This window comes from Fukomys damarensis, unplaced genomic scaffold, assembly GCF_012274545.1.
Source record: "Fukomys damarensis isolate Sample0158 unplaced genomic scaffold, DMR_v1.0_HiC HiC_scaffold_27, whole genome shotgun sequence".
Lineage (NCBI taxonomy): Eukaryota > Metazoa > Chordata > Mammalia > Rodentia > Bathyergidae > Fukomys > Fukomys damarensis.
This window is the reverse complement of record NW_022900939.1, coordinates 18,617,447-18,639,743: the sequence shown is the minus strand read 5'-3', so window position 1 is coordinate 18,639,743 and position 22,297 is coordinate 18,617,447. Positions and strand designations below refer to the sequence as shown.

General features: G+C 44.9%; 1 protein-coding gene across 7 annotated transcripts in view; it reads right to left on the bottom strand.

Annotated features, from left to right (window-relative positions):
- The window catches only part of LOC104870217 (actin-85C), a 49,364-nt gene extending 32,434 nt beyond the window's left edge, over positions 1-16,930 (bottom strand). For 2 of the 7 annotated variants that reach the window (XM_010635697.2, XM_033756737.1), the window contains exons 1-3: positions 16,768-16,918; positions 16,460-16,660; positions 14,623-14,721 (exon numbers count right to left, since the gene is read on the bottom strand). The gene's annotated coding sequence lies outside the window, so the exon portion shown is untranslated. Of the gene's footprint in view, positions 1-14,622; positions 14,722-14,884; positions 15,008-16,459; positions 16,661-16,738 lie in introns of those variants that run through there. The other 5 variants (XM_010635701.2, XM_010635698.2, XM_010635700.2 and 2 more) reach the window with 5 other exon arrangements.
- Positions 16,931-22,297: the final 5,367 nt, after the last annotated feature.

Sequence of the window (22,297 nt, the reverse complement as noted above, 5' to 3'; positions counted from 1 at the left end):
GTGAAGGGACGCTTATTTGAAAATGGGGTCCTTGCAGACATCATCAGGTTAAAATGCGGTCATGCTTGACCCTAATTCTATTCATCTAGACCAGTGACGGCAAACCTTTTAGAACTTTCAGTGATGACAACAGCTGGCTGCAGCAAGCACGCCATAGGTTTGCCACCGCTGTTCTAGATTAGTTAATCAATTAATTAGCTCCACTATTAGTCTCGTTGTTTTGCTTTATATCACCTCTGAGCAGTTATTGTTATATATGATTTAAATGACCAAAAGAAAATGCCTGGTCCTTTCAGGCACTTGAGGATTTCCTTTGACTGTGGCCTGAAATTTTTACATGGGGTTCGATGTAGCTGTCACAGCACAGGCATTCATGATGTGTTTCCTTTCCTTTTCTTTTAAAATTTACTTTGTTTTCCTTACCCTGATGACCAAGTCAATCATACGCCAAACTATCCCTCAATTCAACAGTGAGTGTATTTCTGTGCCTTTGCGAGTAAGTGAAAACAGAAATTTCCTAGATTTAGGTGATGTGGCAGAGACAGGAAACGCAGGTTGTGGCCAATAGGATATTTCAAACTGCTGTTGGAGTCTGGGTTGAAAGTAAAACTATGGTGGAGGCTCAGGATTAACATATACCTCCACGCCATGACTACTGCTGTGTGCAGAGCTGACCAGGCAACCAACAATATTGGAATTCAAAAGAGTTGATTGCATATAGCTGTAGAAGGTGTAGCCTTGGGACATTGTGCTCCACTAAGGCTGGCCATGAGTGTTGAGGACAAAAGGAGAATGAAGACCTAATTGGCCTCCTCTGTGAGCAAAAAGGAGAAAGATGCACTCAAGGGTGAATGCATATTAGGGGAAAGTTAAGACAGCTGAGGTTAAGTTGTTTACAAGAAATGTGCTAATGGGTACTGGAAACCAGATAAATCCTGTGTTACTTTGATTGTTTGTGCCCGAGTTTGGGTGAATAAAAGTGAGGCGAGACAAAGGCTCCAGGCTCCTCTGCCCACTACAGGCACGAGTTCCATGGCTAAGATAAAAGGGGAAGAAAGACACAAAGTCCTTTGTTGCCTTTGCTACCTTGTGGGCACCATGAACAGTTTTCCTCTGCAATGCCCCTCTGCCAAGCCCCCGTGCCTTTGGAGCCAGCCCATTATGGACTGAAACCTCTGCAAACTATGAGCTAAAAAGATCTTTCCTCCTTTAATTTTTGAATGGAGGCTATCTTGTCTCATCAATGAGAGGAAAATAACAGACTATTTACATAGATGCATGATTGATAAAAGTGGCCTGGATAATTTAAATTGGGTAATAAGAGCATCATTTCAATAGCCTGCATTCTCCAGAACCATGCATAGATGTGTTACCCTGGCCAACAGTGCCTTGAAAATTTCCACTCAATTTCCCCCTCCAAAGATAGAGGAGAAGGCTGGGGAATCCAAGGGTCAGTGGCTGGTGGGGGCCATATCCTCACAGATGGTGCCATCTAGGTGTCCTCTGTGGCAGAAAGGATCAAAAGGCCTCAAGGGGACAAATGTGTCCTCATGTGGTAGAAGAGCAGAAGTGCTAAGAAGGCCTAAACTAGTTCCCGCTGGCCCCTTTATAAAGCACTAACGCTTTCAGAGGGCAGAACCCTCATGACTTAATCACTTCCCAGAAGGCTTGACTTTAATGCCACTGCAGTGGGGTCAACCTTCCACACCTGCACTTTGGGGACCTTCATATCACAGCAGCAAGTCTCTTTGAGATCCTGATTTCATTTTCTTTGGCTAGATCTCAGAAATGAGTTGCTGGGTCTTATGGCAGTTCTAGTCTTTATTTTCAGAGGAACCTCCATACTGTTTACCATTATAATTGTGCTAAGTTACATTCTTGCCAAAAGCATGCAAGGATTCCATTGTGCCACACCTCAGTAACACTTGCTATTAGCTCTCACAGCAGTCCTAACAGGTATAAGGGGATATCTCACAGTGGCTTATGCCCTGGTTGTTTACATTTCCTCAATTCATTCACACAGCAGATCTGCAGGCAGCTTGCTGGGCAAAAACTGACCCAGCCTCCTCTGCTGCCTGGGAACATCATCTACCTCAGCTGGGGCAATGCATTATGATGGTAGCATAGCAGCACTTCAGAATAACACTGTCACACATATGGAGGGAAGATGCCAGAAACTTTGTGTCCAATTGGAGTTAGGTGGGCCAACCAGCTCTGGGTAAACCTGTAAAGTAGGATCTCTCTCCCTTGGCACAACTCACACTGGATTCTGGAGCATTCTTTGCTGAATCTTTGCTATGGGATTGTCCTGTGCATCGTAGGATATTTAACAGCATCCTGGCTGTGATAACCAAAAATGTCCCCAAACACTGCCAAGCATTCCTGTGGGGGCAGGAGGTGTGTGAAACAGTTCTGGCTGAGAATCACTGGTGTGCAGAGAAGCTTCGTGACACAGACCTGCCAAAGACAGGTGGGAGGAGAAGTCCTAGGATGGAACCAGACCCAGATTTCCCAAGTCCCTGAAATAACTTCCTCACCAGGGAAACCATCACAACCAATCTGGTACTATTATCATTTCAATTCATTCTTACCCAAAAGCATTTCTTCTTAACCAATTCTATCACAGGAAGACAGAAATCAGAAACACCGGCATATCCATGTGTCTTAGTTACTTTCCTTGTCACTGCTGCATAACACCTGACACCCACAAATTAAAAGGAGGTGAGATTTATTTTGACTTCCAGATTGTAGAGGTTTCAGTTTATAGTCAGTATCTCCAAGGCAGAAGAGCCTGACAGAAGAGCATGGCAGAGGAATTACTGCTCATATCATGGCCACCCAGAGGCAGAGAGTGAAGGGAGAAGCCAGGAAGGATGATGATCCCACAGGGACCCCAACTCCAACAGCAAGTTAGCTACGCTGCCCTCATAATCCACTCCGCTTTCAGTAGTCCCACCTTTGAGCTCTCAGGACTTTGGGGGACACTGAGACAAAAACCATAATAGCGCGTCATCGTCAGACATCACCCCATCCCACTGCACCAATGGGAACATACCCATGACTTGGAACCATGGCTGCAGGAGGAGATATGTTCCCACTTGTGCTTTTTCTTCGCATGATGCATCCTGAGCCTGCCTGAGTCAGGAGGCTGCAGAGAAGAGCATTCGTGTGAAGCTCAGGCTTTCTAAACTGTAAAGTGCCATATGTACTTAAGGGGAGACAGAATTATAGTATAAAGGAATTAGCTCCATGATATATTGGGTAATTTGGATGTGTGTGTATGTGAGGGGCAGGACTGCGGAGGTACTCAAAATGAGAAAATAAGTCAGTAGGCTAAAAAATATTTAAAAAGTCATATGAGGGGCCAAGGATTTAGCTCAGTGGTTCCACCACCTGCCTTGCAAGCTCAAGGTCCCAAGTTCAATCCCTGGTACCAATAGATAGATAGATAGATAGATAGATAGATAGATAGATAGATAGATAGATAGATAGATAGATAGATAGATTAGATAGATAGACAGACAGATAGACAGATAGATAGACAGACAGTCAGACAGACAGACAGATCAGTCAGTCAGTCATATGAGCCTAAGGATGGATGATGCATGGACAGATGGATGGATGGATGGTGTTATGGTTTAGATCTAGAAGGTCTCCCCAAATGTCTCATGTGTTCACTCATCAGTGCATAAGTCCATCGATGAGTTCATAACTGAATATGCTATTAGGAAGTGAGGCTGAGTTGGAAGAAATGTATCACTGGGAGTTTGCCTGTGATGGATGTGTCTCCTTCCCTGGATCTCCCCTTCTCTCTCTGCTTTCTGATTGCCATGAGGTGAGCAGCATTCCTCTGCTATATCCTTCCACCATGATGTTTCTGCCTTGACCCTGCCAACCATGGGCTGAATCTCCTAAAGTGGAGTCAGATTAAACTTCTCCTCCTTTAAATTGTAGGTATTAGGAACTGTTTCCTAGGAAAGGCTAATACAGATGGGTAGTTGGAGAGCTGGATGGAAGGTGGATGGGTAGGAGGAGAGATGAATGGATAGGTGGGTGGGTGGAAGGATGAATGACAGTGATAGATGGTGGATAGAGAGACAGATACAGTCATTTCTATCTTTGGATCATTTACACTTCTCTAAGTCCGACAACTATGTCTTCATCTAACTACTGGGTTAGACAACCAATGTAATGCTTACAAAAAAGAGAAACAATATACTTGCTTGCTGCCTATGCAGACTCTCTAATGTCTTGGCACCTTCTATAAACAAAGCATAATTTAATCCCACAAATGTGCATTGAATACTGACTCACATTTTGTTCTGGTGTTTTGGTTTTGTTTTTTTGGTACCGGGGATCGAACTCAGGATCTTGCACTTGTGAAGCAGGCAGCAGAACCACTGAGCTAAATCCCCAGCCCCTAATTCAAGCTAAGTAAAGATTACAGGAAACCATTGTTCTAAGCTCCCACGCTGGACCCTACAGAGCAGGCTAAAAATGTGGGGTCACTCATGCTAACTTTCCATGTCACCACGCTGAAACTAAGCTGTTACTTGACCTTCCTAGGAATCAGAGGCAAGGTAACAGATAAGTTTCCTAAACTGGCCAGTCACAATTGACACAATAATGAAATCCCCCAGCTTTCATCTTGCCATCTTTACAAAAGGTAACCCGGGGTAATCTGATGTTCACAGGGCTCCAGTCAGTTTTCTCCCTATCGTCCTCTTTCCCTGCCCCCACCCAACAGTGAAAGGAACACTGAAATGAACACTGTGCCTTTTGTTCTTAGTTTCTGCATTTCCCAGCCCCCGCTCTTTCTATAAAACCCACTTCTACCAAGTCCATCATAGCACTTGTTCTATTTTATGGGGTGCAGTATTGCCAGATTCTGAAATTGAAAAATAAAGCCAGCTGAAATCTTTAAGCTGATTACTGTGATTTCATCACATAAGCAAGGTCTTGGTTCTCTCCAGGGGCAGGGGATCCCTCCGCCCTCAATCCAGCCACAGCCTGTACATCCCTGACTCTCAGGATGCAGGACAGACTGAGTTTGTCCTTCTCCTGGCTGGTGAACAGGAGGGACAGAATCTGATACTGTTTGTTTTTCCTAAGCAAATGGTGCGAGGGTCCATGTGGCAATGTCACAGAAGAGAGGCCACATGTAATATGTGAGGGGATATAAACAGAACTCAGTGTTTACAAACTTCCTACTAAAAGTCCTTTTGTTATTGAGAAATTGCACTGGTGACTTTTGATGTGCCTAAGAGAATGTGAGGTCGACTGTGCCCCAAATTATCTAAGTGGTATGACTGGATGTGCCTGGGGCACTACTGAGGGTCCCCTATGGGGTCTATATGTACACAGACCCCAGCAAGCGTACCCTCAGGAACTCCCAATTATAGGACAGAGTCACCTGGTCAAAAACACAAATCACCTCAGCTCAACGTGCTACAGGCTATAAAAAAGGCGAAGTTGACTGAGTTGACTGGAAAGTGGGACAGAGTCCAGACAGGGAGCAGGAAAGCAGAGAGGGAGGTCATCCTGGAGGAGTGTCGGGCAGGCCCATTCTCAGCCATCTGTGTGTCCTCGACTCTACACCCAGTGCTGTGTCACCATGTTTCACTGGACAGAGGCAGCCCTGGTCATGTGGTCAGCACTTCCTTATGGCTTTTCAAGCTCCTTTAGGCCACACTGAGCCACCACTGGAGGTTGGGTTATATTTGTCTCATTGTTTCAACAAGGAAAGGAGATGAAGTAAGATCTCCAGTGACTACAGGAACTAAAATTCAGGACCAAGCAACCCCAGCCCCTACCCTGGCTTTCTATCTGAGCAGTCATTACAAAAGGTCCTAAATACTCAGCTGCTTCTCCAGCACAGGTGGAGCCCACTGTTCCACACTTACACTTGGGCTGGTCTTGTGCCTCCTTTAACCGAATCAGATGAAAGTGGTGAGGCACAAGCTCTCACTACAGTCACAGAGAACTTCTCTCCTGGCTATACTAAGAACACCATGGGCTTCTGAGCTAGGCCTCTTGGAGGAGAGGCCACGTGGAAGAGAACCAAGGTGCCCAGCCTGCAGCCACCTACCTGCCAGACTTGTGAGATCACCGTCAAATACCCAACCACATAGCCTGATGTTATGGTAGCCCTAGGGCATAAAAGAGCTCAGAAAACACAGGCAGCCCAGCCAAACCAGTTTTGGACCAGGATTTACCCTTGGCCTTACATTACTAAATCACTAAGCCTTGGGATGTTTGTTATGTAGCAAAAGCTGAATGCTATACTCTACTCTGTCTCTGTACTGAAATCAGTGGTCTTTCTCACACCTCCTCAACCTGCTGTCGACTGGCCTGGAGTCATCTGCTTTCTAAAACAAAGATGGAAAACAGAGCTGCTAAGAAGGTTATTAAAAGTCACTCAGTAATGATCTACACCAGAGATTGGCAAACGACAGCTCAGAAGCTAAATCTGGCCCGCTGTCTGTGACTATAAATAAAATTTTATTGGAATACAGCCATGTTCATTCATTTATTGCCTCATGATGCTCTTTCTCTACTAAAGCAGCACTGAGTAGTTGCCAGTGAATGGTCTAAAAAGCCTAGAATTTTCTCTAGGTGATCCTTATAGACAAAGCTTGACAACCTCTTACTCAGACTTAATGCCTTCAGCACCATGGAGATAGTTCCCACAGTGTGGTTCCCTCTCCAGCAGAATCAGCTTCACTTACTGGAAACAGAATAATTAGTCTTCACTCCAGATCTCCTGACTTCAAAGCACTGGAGGTGGGGCCAGCAGTCTTAGTTTAAGGAGTCCTCTTCTGAAGCCTGCTGCTTCTAGGTAAGATTGCCAAAGCAACCTTTACGGTTACAGAAATCTAGTGTGATTGTTGATTCTGGTTTTGAAAGTATTCTTCCCTTGCTCTCACTTCTAGCCTTTTGGAGAATAATTGCCTTCCACCTTGTTTTCCCAAATTAATCTGCCCTTAGCAAGATTAGAGACAAGCTAAGCGTCTCTTATTGGGGCACCTACAGTCTTCAACAGTAGTCATTTAGCAGGAGGTGTATGAGGGAGGTTCTGTGGCTGCAAAGAATGAGATTGAGCCTCTCTTCTGTCCCCTCCAAAACAAAGTATGAAAGGCAGACGAGCTAATGTCTACAAGAGCTCTTCTAGATCAATCGTAACAAAACCAGCCTTTTATGCATGAGTGTAGAGTCCCAGTGAAGTAATCAAATTAACTCAGGTTTGTCTGGTTTTCCCCAGTTCCAACATCAAAGCAACTATGCCCCAGAAAACCTCTCTGGTTTTCCCAGGACAGACCCCGGGACTGGGACTTAAAGCCAGGCTTTCCTGAGAACGGGCAGGCACCTGTGTTTGGGGCTGATCTCACTAACAAGTACACGCAAGGAGACCAGCAGGAGCTCAGCTACAGAGCGGGGGAGCCAGGCTTCAGGCCCAGGGAGCTGTGGTCAGTGGCTGGACAAGTGCAAAGGCAGTGACGACATGTGTGGGGTCTTAGAAGGATTCTCACCAGACTGGAAGCACTGGAGGCTGCAGGGTCCACACAGGCCTTAGTCCAGCAGTGCCTGGATGCTGCTCAGGATCGGGTGCCTCTACTTTAGGCCTCTGAGCTCTGGACCCAGCATCTCTGTCACCACGGCTATCTGTGGCTGCACCTCCAAATCAACTACAGAGTTGTAGTTCTCAGGCTGGGGATCTAGCTCAGTGGTTCTGCCGCCTGCCTTGCAAGTGCAAGGACCCGAGTTCAATCCCTGGTACCCCCAAAAAGCAAGGTTGTAGTGCTCAGGTTGGGATGAGCATTTGTAGCTCACTACCTTGCCAAAGCTTCTAGGGAACTACAGAGCAAATCCTCATGGCCAGAAACAGAGAGGCCCAGACTTGGGCCCCTCTCCTTGCCTGCTGAGAAGTTGCTTTTATTTTCATTTTATACTTTTGGTTTAGGGTGTATACCAAAATATATGTCATATATATGGGAAAACTACTTGTTTTAGCAAATAAGTGAATGGCTTCCATCCCATGAAAGATATTGAATATCCTTTGTACCTTGTTTATCCCTTTCTATTGGATTGCTTGCTGTCTTAAAGGCAACCAGCACCCAAATGTTTGTGTCAATAATTCTCTTGCCCTCCTTTACAGCTTTACCACACCTGGATATATCTACTCCTAAAAAAGTTGTTTTTGTTTTGTTTTTGCCTCTTCCTGAGCTTTCTGGGAAATAAATAATCACTTTGCATGTTTCTTCTGTGACTTGCTTATTTCATGCATCCTCACCAGATACATCATGTTGATGTGCATAGTATCTGCGGTCTACTTGCACTACTGTGTAGTATTTCTTGCTCCTGGAATACTACACAGGGATACACAAGCCTACCCCAGAGTTATTGTGGGTTCGGTTCTAGGCCACCACAATAAACCAAATTATCACAAAAAAGTGAATCACATGAATTTTTCTACTTCCCAATCCATACAAAAATCCCGTTTACATTATACAGTAGTCTATTAAATAAATGTGCAATAGCATATGTGTAAAAAATTAGTGTACACATTAGGCCGATTCATCTTACTTGTCAACTTGACTGCATTAAGAACCCTGACACAATGATTGTGTCCTGGGGAACCTGTACTCATGGATGGATTAATCCACTGAATGTGCTCTTAGGAAGTGGGGCCCAGATGGAGGAGGTGGGTCACCAGGGCTTGCCTTTGGAGGGTGCATCTCACTGGTTCTTTTCCTCTGCACTCAGTTTCACACCTGCCATGAAGTTAGCCCCTTCGGGCCACTGCACCCTTCTGCCATAACATTTCTGCCTTGGAGCCAGCTGACCACGGACTACACCCCTCAAACCATGAGCCAAATTAAAACCCCTCCTTTAAGTTGTGGGTATCAGGTGTTTTGTCTTATTAACAGGAAAGCCAAAAACACACACACACACACACAACAAAAAAACAAACAACAACAAAACAGGAAAGCCAACTGATATACTCATATTAATTTTTAAATATATTGTTGCTGAGAAACATAATACAGTAGTACCTCAGCTCATGAGTGCTTTTGTTTACGAACAATTTGGGATAAATATACCACTGCATTAATGACCACCTGACGCTTCAGTGAGTCATAATGATTTTGCAGTGGAGGGTCTCCCCTCTGGTATCTGCTAACTGACCAGGCTGGTGGCTGCTGAAGGTTGGTATGACTGTGGCAACTTCTTAAAATAAGACACCAATGAACTGCTGCCCGGATTGATCCTTCCATTCGTGATTTCTCTGTGGCATACAGTGCTTTTTGAGAGAATTTTACTCCCACAAGCACTTCTTTCCTAATTGGAACCAGTGCTCTCAAACTCTGCTGCTGCTCCGTCATTGAAGTGTATGCAACATTCTCAAACCTTTGTTATCATTTCAACAGTGTTCACAGCATCTACACCAGGAGTAGAATCCATCTCAATAAGCCACTTCCTCTTTTTTTTTTTTTTCCTGTGAGAAGCAACTCCTCATATATTCAAGTTTTATCATGAGATGGCAGCACTTCAGTCCCATCTTCAGGCTCCACTTCTAATTCTAGTCCTCTTGCTCTTTCTGCCACATCTACAGTTCCTTTATATTGAGTCTTCCATGAGTGTTAGCATTAATTTCTTCCAAGCTCCTGTTACTGTTGATAATTTAGCCCCCTCCCATGAATCATGAATGTTCTGAATGGCATCTAGGCTGGTGCTTCCCTGCTGGAAGTTTTTCAATTTAATTTCCTCCAGTCAATCAGAGGAATAATTCTTCATGGCAGCTATAGTCCAGTGAAATGTCTGTTAATAATAAAATCTGAGTATCAGAATGACTCCTGAGCCCTAGCCTAGAGAGGAGATGCTGCGCTAGCAGGCACAGACATACTTGTTTCATCTGTCTCCATCAGAGCAACAGGTCTCAAAGCAAACCATGCTGTGACCAGATGCATGGCCATCCAGGCTTTGTTCCTCCACTTATAGAACACAGGCAGAGTTGGTTTGGTCTAATTTTGAAGGGCCCCAGGATTTCCAGAATGGGAAGTAAGCACTGGCTTCAACTTAAGAGTCACCAGCTGCATCCGCTCCTAACAAGAGAGGTGGCCTGTCCTTTGAAGCCAGGCATAGACTTTTCCTCTTTAGCTACGGAAATCCTAAATGACATCTTTTATCAATATGACTATGTAGTCTACATTGAAAATCGGTCGACTAGTGTCAGTCCCTGGCCAGTTGATGATCTCAGCTAGATCTTCTGCATAACCTGCTGCAGCTTCTACATAAACACTCACTGCTTCGCAGGGCACGTTTAGTCTATGAAGGGTAGCTTCTTTCCTTGGGAACTCACCACTGCCAGCTTCAGACTTTTCTTTTGCAGCCTCCTCACTTGTCTGTCTGATAAAGGTGCAGAGCTAGGGCCTGGCTCTGCATCAGACTTTGGTGTAAGGGAATGCTTTGGCTGGTTGGATCATCTATCCAGACCACTGGACTTTCTCCATATTTATAACAAGGCTGCTTCATTTTTGTACCATTCATGTGTTCATTGGAGTGGCATTTTTTTTTTATTTCCTTCCTTTCCTTTGCACTAACACCTTGATTAACAAGCACAAGAGGTTTCACTTTCAGTCTTTTTGGTTTCAAACCCTCCTTGCCTGACTTCCAGCCTTCCTTCCCCTGCAGCTTAATCACAGTTAGCTTTTGATCTGAAGCGAGGGCTGTGAAACCTTTCCTTTCACTTAAACACTGTAGGGTTTAACATTGTACTCACAAGAGCAAGGTCCTGAGTTCGATACCTGGTACCAAAAAAATATATAATAAGAATAATAATAATAATTTTGGACCAGGGATTTAGCTCGGTGGTTCCGCCGCCTGCCTCATAAGCACAAGGACCCAAGTTCAATCCCCTGTACCAAAAAACAAAATTAAAAAAAAATTAGGGGGCAGGGATTTAGCTCAGTGGTTCCTGCCTTGCAAGCACAAGTTCCTGAGCTCGATCCCTGGTACCAAAAGAAAAAAAAAAGTAACATATTGGGCTGGGGATTTAGCTCAGTGGTTCTGCTGCCTGCCTCTTAAGCGCCAAGTTTGATCACCAGTACCAAAAACAAAAACAAAAAATATATCACTCCTTTCCATAATCATTTGGGCCAGGGATTTAGCTTAGTAGTTCTGGTGCCTGCTTCACAAGTGCAAGGACCTGAGTTCAAACTCCAGTACCCCCCAAAAAATGTAGGGTTAACATTGTAGGGTTAGGAATTGGCCTAATTTCAATGTTGTGGTGTCTCAAAGCCTAGGCAGGCTATGGGAAGAAAGTGAGAGAGACAGGGCAGCAGCCCGTCAGTGGAGGAGTCAGAACACACACATTTATCAATTAAGATCGTTATCTTCATTCTGGGAGGCTGAGGCAGGAGAATTACAAGTTCAAGCTTAGTCCAGGCCGACTTAGTGATTTATCAAGATCTTATCTCAAAATAAAACATAAAAGGGAGCTAGAGATGTAGCTCAGTGAAAAAGCCCTGGCTTCAATCCTCAGCACTGCAAAATCATACCAAAACAACAACAAAAAACCCATCACCTTATATGGGCCTAGTTCATAGTGCTCTCCCCCTAAAATTATGATATTAACCTTGAAGATCATCGGTCACAAATCACCATGAGAGGTATTATAATAACAGAAAAATTTGGAATTCTGCAAGAATTACCAAATGTGACCCAGAGACAGGAAGTAAAAATACAGTAGGACAAATAGATTTCCAGTAGATTTGCTCGACACAGAGATGCCATAAACTTTCCATTTGTGAAGTGTGTGATGTTGTGACACACCGTAAAGCAAAGTGCAAGGAAGCCAGGTGGGCCTGCATGTGCATTTGAACCCAAGGAGGCCTCTGAAGAGCCACAGAGAGCTACGACACTGTCCTGTTGGACTTGATGGTGTGCAGCTGGGGTCAGAGAAAATTCTGGGCCACCCAGAGGAAACCTAGCAGCACCCTCCTCCTTTACAGCATTCAGCCTCTCCCCTAAACAAGTTGGTCAGTTATTTGTACTTTGGACTTTTTCTTCTGGGTGCTGTGCTACCTGGCCTAGTCCCTATTATGTCACACATATGTATATATTTATTTATTCGTTGGTGCTGAAGGTGGAAGCCAGAGGAGCCTCGTGCATGGTCAGTAAGCACTGTACCACTGAGCTGCATCCCAGCCCAGCACATTTAGACTTCGGTATTTACTTCCTGAGTAGCACACTTAGTACATAACAAAATCACGAAAGCTTCTGAATGCTGTAGAAGAAAGCATCTTGTTTAGTCTTTTCCAACCCAGATCCCTGTACCCACAGGTGCAGAGAACACACCCAGGAACGTGTCTCTACTTTGGAGACTTCCTTAGAGCCGTGTATGTAGTGGCTGCCCCTTGGTGGCTGTTCAGCAGAGCGCAGTGCTCTTGGAGCCTGGTCTCAGGTCTAAAAACTGGGAAAATTCCTTCTGAAGTATTGTTGGCATTTTCAGCCTTTAGCCATAGCCCTAATATATAGCAATCCAAAAAATTGCTGAAACATAACAATAAATGGAGAAGCGGTTTTAATATGTGTGTGTGTGTGTGTGTGTGTGTGTGTGTGTGTGTGTGTGTGTGTGTATTTAATTAAAACATCCAGTTCTGGGTCCTGCGAGAATCTGAAGAAACAGTCTATTCCATGGGAGCAGCAAGTGGGTCTAGGACAGTGCTGGCAGACTATAGCCCAAGGGCCACATCTGGCCACCCTCTATTTTTTTTCCATTTAGCAATACTGGGGATTGTACACAAAGCTATACCTCCAGACCCTTTTTAATTTAATTTAATTTAATATGTGGTACTGGGGATTGAACCCAGGTCTTTCACACTGAGCTACATTCCCCAACCTTTAAAGAAAGAAAAAAAAAAGGTCCTGCTAAGTTGCTACGTTTCCCAGGCTGGACTTGAACCTATGAGCCTCCTGCCTCAGCCTCCAAGACTGGATTACGGGTGTGGGCTACCAGGTCTGACTCACTCTCTGCCTTAAAAGTAAAGACTGGAATGTGCAATGGAATGGTGGCCTTCTCGCTCCAATGGCTGAGTGATCACTTGCAAATCCCAGAATGTTTACAGTATGGCCCTTTTCAGGAAATGTTTACCCACGCCTGGCTGAGTGGCCCAGGTAAGACCCCAATGATGATAAGTTATTATAGTGTAGAAAGATTTGTGCTTGGATTGCATTTTGATCCATTCATTCAAAAAATTGTTGCATGCTGTGATAGTTAACTGGTTGTGTCAACTTGAGTAAGAAAAGCCCAACTAAACTGGATCAGCATAGTTCTGGGTGTAGCTGAGGGGATTTACTGAAGATGTGCTGGGATTTACCAGGCATCAGTGACAGTAACCAATGGGCTTGTTGTCTAAATGGTATAAAAGGGAAACTGAGAAAGAAGACTCGCTTCTGCTTCTTTGGGGAAGCTCCAGTCTTCACTTTCACCTTGGACGTTGTCTCCTGACTTCTAGCACAGACTCTAGCCTTCTGGCACAGACCCTTTGGCCTCCTCATAGGGACTTGCACAGGACACTACAGTGAGCTCCAGACCTTCAACTGGGTCCTTTGGATCTCCAGCACACAGACAGCCCTTTTGTACCCTCCCACAGCTGACTCTGGAGTGGCCATTGTAAATTCTTATACACTTATTTATCTTGCATTAAATCTTTTCTCTAGTGAGCACTGACTGATACACACTAATACATACCTACTATGTGCCAGATGTTATTTTGCAACAGAAAAGATTCTTGATATTCCCAACCTTGGGGAGGTCCAGCATTTCCAGTTAAGAGGACAAATAAAACTAGTTACAACTTTTGTACCCAAAATAACATCCTTTTTTTTTTTTGGCTTCCATTCTTGCACCCACCATCTAGGGACCAAAGTTTGGTCATTGGGCACAGATGCCTCCTGGATGCTGGACCAAAATCTACCTTTGATCAATCTCCATTTTCACCTCTGTCTCCTGATGACCCTGGGGCCAAACCAGTTTTCGACAGAGGATATAGCAAAATCCCAGCTAGGAGGAGGGAGAGGAGGCATGTGCTGGCGAGACCCTCCTCCCTTTTGACCCTATGCTTCGCTTGGCTAGGCCCAAGACATCTATACGGAAAGCAGCCTGGTTTGTGTCATGGGTAAACAAAGCAAAAGTTTGCAAAGTTCAAGTGTACCCTTGGACAGACATTCCACTGGCACACGTTCATTTAGCAGCAGCCAGGTGCAGAGTGAGGCAGAGCCTCCTGCCTGGTAAACACTGTCTTGGTGTCAGTGTGGGCTGCATGGTCCCAGGTCTGTGCCAGGCACTCTGCCTGAAGCCCCTGATGCTGGGTGCTGGAACTGTATGTGAGCACACACGCACCAAAGTCAGCAAAGTCAGAAATGAAATGAGAGGTCATGGAACCACTTTGGTTCCACTTCCCCAAGGACGAAGTCTTCTTTAAAACAGCTGGATAAAGAGGTAAAAAAGCATCAAGAGAAAACATAAAACCACTACCTTTTACCACTAGAACTGGAACTCCCAAAGTCCACCGCACTCAGGATTCTCAAAACACCTGGAAGCAACTTCTCTCCTCTCACCTTTGCACTCCTGGTGTAGAGACGGAGCGTCTGCTGGCTGAATTCTCAGTTTGTATTTATTCAGCAGTGGTTGGTCTTGCTCAGGGTCATGCTCCCTTCCTAATAATAAATAATAATAATAATAATAATAATAATAATAATAATAATAATAATAATAAAGGATGCTGAAAGGTCTTAATTAAACAGTGAACATGCATAAGCCAAACCAGAGTGGCCGAGACAAAGAGCTATACGAAAGCACCCATAACACACCCATCCACACCTTCCATGTCTCCATCAGGGAAAAGCAGCTCCATATTACTGAATTAAACAGTTAGCTGACATCCTGTGGAACAGGACACATTTAAACTGTCTGACATCCCTGAGACAGATGACAAACCTTCCTCCTCAGCAGGATGCTCGGTGTAGGGTAACCTTTGCTTGGTGGCTCGGGCTGTCATTATGCACAACAATTGCACTGTGTTGTAACACTCCTGACCTCAGGGCCTCGCCCTGGAGGGACATCAGCCTCCTGCCTGAGGTGTCCGCAGAATATTATCTTTGGGTTTTTATGTCTGCATTTCTGTTTTCTCTGTGTCTACCTTCTGTTTGGGAGTGTGTGACCCTCCAGGGATCTGTCCTGCCTCAGGACCTCAGGAGACCCTGCTGCCTTTGCCTGGAAATGGAAGGACAGCTTGAGCTACTGGGTGACAGGCACTCTAGCCCTGTGCAGGGGAAAGCAGCACAGGAGACAACGGGGGGGGGGGTGATGGGTGCCGTGTGTGTAGAGGGACAGAAGAGAGCAAGGGCAGAGAAGGAATTTCTTAAATTCACCTCATAGGCAGATACCCAGGAATTGGCCAAAGCAGCAGGCCATCTGTTGTGGACAGGGACACAGAGGTGACTCTTTGTAGATGTGCTGCATGTACCCATTATGTATGGTGCAGCCCACAGTCAGGAGATGATCAGGACCTCTGGAACCTGGGCTTCATCCAAGAAGCCCACAGTGCTGCCCCACTGAGCCAGGACTTGGATGCAGGGGACCAAAACAAAGTAAGTGGCTTCCACATCCTAGCTTCTGTGTGTCAAGGACCCAGATCCTGATGCCATCTCCATGAATGCTGTGTTCCCACCCTGCTGCTGAAGCTCATCACTGGGGACCTAACTAGAGAAATCTTCCTCTTCGCTCCTCTAAGCGCCAAAGCCTAGAGAACAGACTCTGGGCTGTTAGAATTCTATCCACAAGAGACAGAAGGCTACGAAGTGGAGTGGGGAGAAGACAGGACTCACAATCAGCACAGGGGTAAGCATGGGGCACTGGAGCTGGGCAGTGGGGATGTTGGATCAATGCAGAATGTGACCTGGGGAAAATCGCTGAGATGTGGCACTGCGGCTTTCTCCCTTGGAAATAATGGCAGAATAAAAGTCTGGTGTGAGTGAATCACCAAGAGGAATGGACTGGCCTCAGTTAGTGTTGGTCTCTGTATGCCGTCCAGGGCCTACGCTCAGTGTCCTCTGCACGCAGAAGGCCTCTGCAAATTCTGCAGCACAGGGGCCTGCTTCAAGGTCTTGCCTTCAGGGTGGGCCCTGGTAAGCAGGCCTGTGAACCCCTCCCACATCCTCCTCTCCCCCTCCCTCTTCCTTCACTGGTGCATCCGGCTTTTTTTCTTTCTAAGGAAGATGTGGTGTACACGGGTGGAGAGGGTGTCTTTTAGGACACACGAGATGGCTTTTCACATTTGTTTAGCCTAAGTGGCAAGACAAGGAGTATTGCATTTCTAGTTCCCTGAAGGTTGCTCTCTTGTTCCCTTTCACATCAATCTCCCTACCCACACTGCCCACCACTGGGGACACTCACCCCTCTGTCTTCTATTACAAGAAATCTCTCCTGTCCCTGCCGCTCACACAGGTGGAATCACGCAGCACTTGTGCTCTTGGGTCTCAGGTCTGGCTTCCTACTCTAGACATCATGCATTCAGGATCCATCCATGCTGTTGTATGTAGCAATCGTGGGCTTGCTGGTTTCTTTTCCTTGCTGCATCGCTGCATTAGGGGGTCTCTAGAGGAACAAAATATAATAAAGAGATTCATTAGGCTGATGGGATCAGAAGCAGCAGAGTCCCACCCTACCACCCACCTGAGGCATCAGAGGCTGAGAACACTGACTGCTCACTGCATGAAGGATGCAGGAGCAAGGCTGAAGGCCCGGAAGATCACTGTCAAATCACCACTGTGAATCCGTATCAGAAACCTGGAGAGTCTGCTCTGAAATGCTGAAGAAAGCTCCACAGGCTATGGCAAAGAAAGGAACGCCTCCAAAAAGGGAAACACTTCCTCTTTTCTAGTCTACCCAAGTTACAAGCCTATTGGTTGGTGGCAGCCACATCCGGGGTGGGTCTTCCCCCGTCAGTTTGCTGGCCTTCATGTCAATCATCTACAGACGAGCAGACTTTACTAATCAGCAAGGCTGGTCTTAACCCAAATCAAGTTGACATTTCATAATTAATGGTAACAGAGGCCCTCCGTCTGTAAGGCTGTAGCACAGTTTATTCATCCTACTGTTGGTGGACATTTAGATTGCTTCCAGTTTTTTTCTATTTAATATGATGCTAGTGTGAACATTCTTGTATATGTCTTCTGATGAACCTAAGCGTTTTAATCTTGGGAATACGCCCAGCAGCTCGTGGGGAATGTTAATGCATGGCTTTAACAGATACTGTCAAACAATTTCTCCAGGAGGTTGTGACCTAAATAACAAGAAGAGATTCTCTGAGAAATGACGGTATTTGTTAGGGAATAGTACAGCACTGCAATGGGAAGGTGCGAGCCATAGTAAACGATGAGCAGCATATTAAAAGGGCCAAGGCGATGGGAGTTTTATTTTTTGTTTCTGTTTTTGCTTTGGTACTGGGGATCTAACTCAGGACCTTGTGCTTGCTAAATCTCTGGCCCTGGGGGAGCTTTGTAAGGCAAACATTAGGAGAACTACACAAGGTATTTTGTAGTAATGATCCTTTGCCCCAAGGATTAATACAGAGAAAAGCAGTCTGAGGCTGGACAGTGAGGTGCTGGGCAGACGTCCTTGTAGAAGTACTTTTTGTGCAAGACTCTGGTCCTGGCAGTCTTTTGTGAATGTGACTCTCGGGCAATCAAGCACGAGAATTCTACTTTCATTACCTTCAGACCTTCTCTTTTATCTTTTTGTCCGGGGTTTATGCGAGCGATTATAACTGAATTCTGAGCTCTCTCACAGAGCTGTAGCAACTTGCACCCTCACTCGCCATGAGAAGACATGCCACATCCTTACTGCAGATGGGTTTCTCTGCCCTGTCATCTTCGACATTTTGGTGCAGGTGCAGGTGGCTCCTGCCAAAGTGACTACTTTGATCGCCTGATGACCAATGGTACAACAGGCATATGCTTATTGGACATTTTGTTCAAGATTCTTGCTCATCTTAGCAAATAGTAGTTTGCAGTCCTTTTCATCAGGATTTGTAAGTGTCCTTTATATATTCCAGTGCGAGCCCTCTGGTGGCTAGAAGCACTGATAGAAATTTATTTTCCCTCCTTGTGAATTGCCCTTTTGCTCTCTTAACATTTTCTTTTGATGAAAAGAAGCTCTTATTAAATTCCAAATTATTAAATTCCAATTTCTTCTCCTATTGTGTTTAGTGCTTTTATCATCCTGTTTAAAAATCCCTGCCTAACCAAAATCATTCCTTCATTTAAAAAAAAAAAGACATGAGTTAGGGCAAAATACATTTTCTCAATTGGGGTTTCTGTATTACTCAAAGGGTTATTTTTTTATATTTCTGAAAAGAAATATTTTATTTTATTTTATTTATTGAAAAGACACCTTCTTTTCTGCCTCAATGGCGGGGATACCTGGGTACCTGCCTGAACCTCCCAGTACAAAAACATAGCATGCCCCTTTTCAGAAATACTTTGTAGTTTTCAGCAAGTTTCCCACATTTTCTAATTAAAATATTATTTTGAGTGTTTCCAAGTTTTAGCTATTATAAACTGTGTTGCTGTAAACATGGGTTAACATCTACCGCTGTGGGGATTCTTGTAATTCTTTTGGGACGATACCCAGCAGAGGGATGGCTGGGTCAAATGAGATTTCTGATCCTAGTTCTTCAAGGAATCTCCATGTTGATTTCCACAGTGGTTGCACCAGTCTGCACTCCCACCAACAGTGGAGAAGAGTTCCTTTCTTCCCACCAGCATTTGTTATTTGTTGATTACTTGATAGCAGCCATTCTTTCTGGGGTGAGATGGAATCTCAGTGTTGTTTTCATCTGCATCTCTTGAATGACCAGTGATGTTGAACATTTTTTCATGTTTATTTCCTGCTTTTAATTCTTTGTCTGAGAAATATCTGTTCATTTCAGGTGTCCATTTTTGAATTGGGTCTTTATATGGGGGGGGCTGGTTTTCTTTTTTTTTTTTTTTCTTGTACCAGGGATCAAACTCGGGTCCTTGTGCTTGCAAGGCAGGTGTCAGAACCACTGAACTAAATCCCAGCCCTGATCTGAAATCTTTGAGTTCTTTATTTATATAGATAGTAGGTATTTGTCTGAGAACAGCTGGTAAAAAAAATTTTCCCACATTGTGTGTTGTCTCTTAGCTCTGTTGGTGATTTCTATTGCAGTGCAGAAGCTTTTTGAAAGATGAGATCCCAATTGTTGATTCTTTATGCTAGTTCCTGTGCTACTGAGGATTTATTCATGAAGTATTTTCCTATGCTGATGTCTTCAAGAGTTCTACCTATCTTCCAGCAAGTTTAGTGCTTCTGTTTTAATATTTAGATCTTTAATCTACTCTGATTTTAGTTTAGTGCATGGTGAAAGATAGGGGTCTAATATTAATCTTTGGCATGTTGAAATCCAGTTTTGCCAGCACCATTTATTAGAGGCTATCTACAGTGAGGATGGTTGGCTCCTTTGTCGAAGATGAGGTAGCTGAGTATGTCTGCAGTTGTATCTACATCTTCTAATCTATTCCACTGATCCTTGGGTCTGTTTCTTTGCCAGTACCATGCTGTTTTTATCACAGAAGCTTTGTAATATAGTTTCAAGTTGGGGATTGTGATACCCCCTGCCATGTCTCTGTTGCCTAGAATTACTTTTGCTATTCTAGGTCTCCTCTGATTCCAAATGAATTTTTGTATTGTTTGCTGTAGTTCAGTGGAATATACTGTTGGGATTTCAATCAGGGTAAGTGGCAAGAGTGTGATCACTGGGAACCCATTTTAAAAGTTAAGAGTGAAAGTCCTGAGTTTGATCCCCAGCACCAAAGGAAGTTAAGAGTGAAAAATAGTGCTGTGTAGAAAATGAGGAGGCCCACTGGTCCTGCCCTTAGGCCGCACCACCTGCTCTGGGGCAGCGGCCTCCTTCTTAGCCTCCTCCATAGCACTGTTCTTAGCACTCTCTCTCACCTCTGGCTTGTCATATCCCTTTCCTGCAACACAGCCCCTTCCCAGATAGAACGGAAGGAGAGCAAGGGAGGGTCTGCAGCCAGAACCACAGACCCCAAGGACAGAGGGTCCTCACATCCCGTCAGCCACCCACGGCCCTGGCAGCTCCAGCCACAGTCATCCTTGTGCCATTCTTCCATCTCCCGCTCCGCAGGCATCAGGCCAAGGAGCAGAAACCACCAGGAGCGCCAGAAGGGATGAACCCCCAGTGCAGGTCCGGGTTCTGCAGGATGGTTCTGAGGAAGTTTGCCAATGGGATTGTTCGAACCCAGGATCATGGGTGGCTAATTTTCATCCCTTCCATCACCAGAGAAATTGAACGGTTTCCAGATCCTCAGCAGTCATTTATATTTTTAAACTATGTATCTATTTTTGTTTGCTTTTGTAGTGAATAAAAATGTTTTATTATGACTAATTAACTTTTACACTTACTGAAACAATTTTTCTGTAGGAACACTGTTTCGAAATTGATTGTTAATTTGTGTCAGCCATGTGAATGCTTCACAAAGGAAGAATATGAGCAGAATAAATGGTGAAGGTGGCCCTGGATTTAACTCAGTGGCAGCTCTCCTGCCTCACAAGTGCAAGGTACTGAGTTCGATCCCTGGTACAAAAAAAAAAAAGAATAAACAATAAAGGTATTAACTTCACAGTTAATTTCATTTTTGGATGACAAATAGTAATTGTTCCATCATCTCTCAGTACCTTTAGAGGAGTAGCTACCAGGACCTCCAAGATTCCAAAGGCCATGGATGTCTGAGTTCCTCATAGAAAACGTTGCCTTACTTCCATGGAGCTGCCCGCGTCCTCCCACATACTGCACATCACCACTACATGACTTATAATATGTAATTCAATGCACCATGCTGTGCAAATGGGTTAACACTGTGTTATTTAGTAAATCATGATAAGGTAAAGGTTTGTACTTTAAGTCCAGGGTGGGTGGGACCTGTGAGTGTGGAACCCCGAGGTGTCAAGCGCTGCCTGAATACTTATGGGGAGTAGTATGTGCACATGTGCGGAATGGTAACTCCATCCAACGTACATACTCTCACTGCACTTAATGTTGTGTGTGTGTTGGGAATGTTCAACTTCTACCCTTAGCAATGTTAAAACGCACAATACACTATTATTAACTAGGGTTACCATGCTGTGCTGTAGATCTCAAAAACTACAGAAGTGAAAAAGGCCACTTGCTGGCATGTCTTTGGAGACAGTTTCTCCAAACCCCAAACCTCAGTTCCCTGGGATGATCAGCCATGCTGTCACGGGCGGTGTTGTGTGATCTGCCAGTTCCTCCAGGGACAGAATTGAATGTGTCACAGCTACTTATTCCTCAGCATCCTCCCAGAGGTGGCTCAGAAAGCTGGCAGAGGAGGCATTTTGTGGCCTATTACTGCAGACAACAGAGTGGATCCTGTGGCCTGAGTTCTTTTACAAGGCCGGGGCTGGGGAGACATCGTTTCCATTTCCCTGTGTTATAATGGCACTTGAGGGTGCCCACAGTCTTGCACTGGCCCTGTCTTAGGGCTGTTAGATGACCGGTCAGCATATGGGACAGGCCCCTGTCAGAATGCAGTAACCACCACAGGCACAGCCCAGCTGATGCTGGCCTTAGGGCCTGCTTTGAAAGAAGAAAGGTCAAGCAGCTTCCCCAGGCCTGGGGCTGAGCTCCTGAGAACTGAGTGTGCTTTGTAACTGGCAGCAGCAGAGGCTGGCATAGTCTCACCCCCTGTGCATCTGGGCTCATTTTGTTCCTCTCCAGCCGTACCTGCCAGTGAGCAGGGCAGACAGGCCTGGAGCTGGTGGGATGGGGCAGCAGGATGTGCATTTGTGGGACATTTTGACTAAGTGCAGATGAGACAGCTTGCTTAAGGAGGCTGTTGCAGACAAAACACACACAGGTGCGCGCAAAACCAAAACAACAAAAAACACCTTGGCCACATAAAGAATGAGAAACTGAAGTCATTCATAGGAAAATGGATGCATATTGAGGCCATACTCTTAAGTGAAATAAATAAGACACATGTAAATTATCGAATAGTTTCTCTCATGTGAAAAACTAAAAGTATAAATAAGATCCAAACTGTGTAACTGATAATGTGAAATAGGAAGAAAAGGGCTAAAGGTGTTGGGGAAGTGGGAAGGGTGGGGAAAGGAAAGAAGGGATAAGAATATGAGAAAAGGAAAAAATGGAAACATAGTCTTTATACATAG